General features: G+C 31.5%; 1 non-coding gene across 1 annotated transcript; it reads left to right on the plus strand.

The window, feature by feature from the left end:
- The first annotated feature begins 4,136 nt into the window (after nucleotides 1-4,136).
- Nucleotides 4,137-4,227, plus strand: Trnai-uau. Its single transcript is given in 2 exon segments — nucleotides 4,137-4,174; nucleotides 4,192-4,227. It is a non-coding gene; the product is annotated as a tRNA-Ile (tRNA).
- Nucleotides 4,228-4,639: the final 412 nt, after the last annotated feature.

Genomic DNA, 4,639 nt, shown 5'->3' on the forward strand with positions numbered 1-4,639 from the left:
ACTTTTAAACAAATGTTCAATGAAGTAAGTATATTTTCATTGAAATTATAAGGACAAAAGTCGTTTGGCTAACTTACCAACTGAAGTATGTATAGAGTCGTCGGAATAGTCTAGGCCCAAACAATACACAGCCTGCTCGATACCCTGCGCTTTGCTCTGTACGTAGAAAGCCAATTTACGACCTCCATTACAAAAGATTTGCCATTTTCTGACATTTATTTTCACAAGATCTAGGCTTTTGTGCACAAATTTGTTCGTTTTTTTATTCTATTTTTGCTTTAGAAAGTAAGTACTTAGATGAACAAGACTTTGACTTACTTTATTGGATTGTTAATTTATTGTATTTCTTCACAGAATCCTATCAATCGAAATAGTTTCTGGATGGTAGATTTTCATACCGAAATAGCTATTCAAAAGAAAATTGTTATCTTTGAAATAAAATCCACATTAATTAATATAACATTATCAATTTGAGTTCTACTCATTCTATTCTATTCTTTCATTATACGTAATTACAGACGCGTTGCCTACCTTTAATCGACGGACGAGGGGACGCACAGAAAGAGAATATTTTCCTTTCGTAAGTGTCCCGTCCTCCGTCGAATCTACTTCCTCTTCCTATACTATGCTTATAAGAAAAGGGTGGGAAGAGAAACAGGATTAAAATTAGGCCTCCGTCACCACACGCATCAGTCAAAACGCGAATTTCTTCCACTGCATGCCTGTATTATGTGTGGTCGTGTTATTGCACCGGGTGAGTCAGCCCATTCGTGCTACCGATGATGTTGTTGCTAGCGTCCATTTGAGTGCGTTGTAAGTACTTCTTATTACAATAAAGAACAGAAATAGCAATATAAAAGCTTCTAATGTCATCAAAATATTATTTTCTCTCTATAAAGTGGTTGGATCTTAACAAATAGTTATTTCCTTAAGAACCGAGACGACATGGTTCCTATCGACTTACACAGGTTTATACATTACGAAATCGTTACGCCGTCTCAAGCGTCTCAAATCGAAACTTGATTTATTCCATTCTTGTGTTTTTTCCATTGCATTAAATTTGCTATACAGATCCGAATTGCAAGACATAGCCACATATTACACTCGAACCTGGATAAGCGAGAGTCTAAAGAACTGCGATATTCTTCTCGCTTATAGAGGTTTCTCTCTAATCCGAGTTTGTAGCTTATGGAGGTCGTTCACCTGGTCCGGATAATGACTCTCGCTTTTAGACGTTTCTCGCTTATCCAGGTAACGTATTTGATTTATTATTTATATGTTTATTAAAATGCATTGGTATTTTTAGGGTTGATACATTGTTTTACAAAACAATATAAATAAACCTAAAATTAACAAAGTACATATTTTTACGCTATTTAACATATGAACATCGTTCTAAATAACGTTAAAAATACTTATGATCATAACTTCCCTGTATTTCGAAAGGTATAAAAGATTTTGGATGACCATATTATTTAGTCGTTCAGAAGGAAACTGTTTAAAGAATTCAATGACGTTTAGGAACTTCTTTAGACATAATTTGCATTGCAAATTCCCATCTCTGCAGACCGTACTTTGTCAAAGCAAAGGCAAGTTAACAAAATATGCAATATACGCAATACACTTTCGGTACTAAGTAATGGAAAAAGTGGTCGTATCTATCAGTTGCATAAAAGATTTTGTTTTTCAGAAAAAAAAAATCGTGCTTTTATAAAAAAAAACTTGTGAGATGTTATCTATAATTAAGCAATTTTGTTTTTTTTTTAATTCAAAATTACTGTTTCATTCGTTTAATTACATTAACATTATACATAAATGAATAAAATGTCTTTTGTGGTCACTTACCTTATGAAAATAATCGATAATCTAAGTGAATTCTTGTAAGATATGTAATTTTCAAATTAAGTCAGTAGAGAAGCGAACTTCCAAGCTAAAGTAAGTCAGACGGCTTTGACAAACTCTTTCTCTTGTTACAGGAACTTAAAACAAGGTTTAAATACTTAAAGATAAACAATTACTTTATTAATATTTACATGAAAATAATCGATCATTTTTATTTAATTATACATAAAATTATATTACAATACCTATATAAATTACACTACTGAATTTAGGAACCAAGACAAAAGAAAATTAACAATTAATAACATTAAACTTAATATAAGTATTTAAAGCGAACAATATTATTTAAATTGAGTGAAATAAATAACACCAATTGATCTAACGCTATTGATTGTAATAACTTTATTGTATATACTATTAATATTATACTTGTATATATTTTAATTTAATACTAAATAAAAAGTGTCAACAAACACTTAAGGTAACATTATTCAAAAAGAGATTCGAGAAAGAATGGATATTCCATTTTAATCAACAAATTGTCCCTCTCAATGCCGTACATCGACATCGTTTAACTCACAGCGGATGTTTTCACTAAAGAAGTCAATTTTACTTTACCGTTCTAAAGCTCGGTTCTTAGACTTACAAAATTTAAAATTTAAGTAACCCACCGGGGACGTTTCTCAGGATTACCCTTTATTTCCTTCGAGGGAATAACAAATCCGGGAATAGAACTTAGCATTATTTCTTGTAAAGCTATCGACTTCATTGTTATGAAGGAATTAAAACGACAATAGTTTTAGTATTTTTATACTACGATTTTTACCGTTACTTACATATGTAGGCTGGACGTAAACATTTAAAACTAATTTAACTACAGAATTTTTCTTTCAATATTTTAATATTAGCTTTTGCCCACGACACCGTCCACGCGGAATTAAAAATAAAAACTTTATAAGTAGCCTATGTATTCTTACAGACTATGTTCTACATCTGTGCCAAATTCTGTGAGATCCACTGAGCCGTTCCGGAGATACCTTCAAACAAATATCTATCCATCCATATAAACATTCGCATTTATAATATTAGTAAGATGTATTAATATTAGTAAATATCTATAGCAAAAAATCATTGTACATATATTTCAATTATGTATAAGAAATCATATATTCTCACCTGTTTACAGCAACGCTGGCAACAAAAGCGAAATATATTTAATTCAGTATTAACTTCGCAGTGTTACCTAATGAAAATTCGCAAGTCTGAATTAAACACGAAACCCTTTGTCTAACTTGGCACAGTTTGGCGCAATAACTCATACACACGAAGGTAACAAAAGAATAAAAAATAGTATTAAGCATACTAAATACTTAAAATGATTAATGTGCAATTATAAAATTTTAATTTTTTATGAAAAATATTTAATGGTTTTAATAAAAATGTCTATTTTATTTCCTAGCCAGTTATCTTTCGATGTTTACATTGTGTTTGTAAGTTTTATAAAACTTGATTATTTATATTACAACTATTTTCAAATCATGTTTATAGACGTGATGTTTAAACGACAGAAAATTACTATTTAAATCGAAGTCTCAAGTTAAGCATAATAAAATAAAATATTCATCGAACTCAAAGACAAAGCAAATATAGTTAAAGTTTCTAGTTATTTTAATGGTTTATATACCTGTCAAATAACGTCTTAAGAACAAATATTTACACAACTTACTAACTCTACGACAGGAATAAATTAATAACCATCTCAACAATTATACTCTATACATATAATTTGTTAAAGAACGAAATAAAGTCATTTATATAATAAATAGTAAACATATAACTTGGCTAAGTACAGCTAATATATCATACAGTAAATAAATCAAATTTCGATTTGAAATACCGCGGCTACATAACGATCCCGTCAAGTACACGCCGCTATGGATAAACAATACCCGTTTTACTGAGGCTTACCAGACCCCAACTATTTGCATCTGTAGCTATTCCTACAATTTAGAAAAATTTACTCGAAGCTCCAAGCTCGTAGCTTGTAGCTCGTAGCGCGCACACGTGACGTCACGTAAACGTAGTCAAGAATTTGATATAGGCGTAGACGTAGCAGTGAAAGTATATTTTTTGATGTACAAATTTGATCGAGTTTCTTATAAATGTTGTTCGAGTTCCATTAGTATAATTTAATGCTTCATACTCAGTTTACGTTAAACACGTCTAACGTGGTATAAATGCTAATAGAATTGCAGCTGTCTCGTTCGTAGTGTTACGAGTAGTTGTATAACGTCGTTCCAGTGGCGCAATCGGTTAGCGCACGGTACTTATAAGACAGTATGCTAAGCTATGCCGGGGTTGTGAGTTCGAGCCTCACCTGGAACAACATATTGTTTTATTTTTTCATAATGTTACAAGTTGCAAACAACAAACTATACTTATGTATAAATTCTTAACGATTATTATTTCTGGTTACTACTGCTTAGGCATATTAACTCACGTCAACTTCAAGTGTGAGGTAGAGGAGTCCCATCCTCTGTTCCTTTCTTATCTTATTATTCTTCCATTCTCTGCTCTTCGTGGAGCTAAGTCTATGTTGCAGAAGTCAACAAACTCTAATAAAAATCGTATTCTATTGTGTAAAACAATACTGACTAGAACTATTCTATGGAATCATGTGATTTGCACAAAACTGTCTTGTCTGGAATCTTGCCAAGGATTTGAAATTAAACGTTTTCCGGGAAATCGCCTTCTGAACAAATTAAATTTACCTCGCACATTTTGCTTTACCACTTTC

This window comes from Papilio machaon, chromosome 8 (genome assembly GCF_912999745.1).
Source record: "Papilio machaon chromosome 8, ilPapMach1.1, whole genome shotgun sequence".
Classification (NCBI taxonomy): domain Eukaryota; kingdom Metazoa; phylum Arthropoda; class Insecta; order Lepidoptera; family Papilionidae; genus Papilio; species Papilio machaon.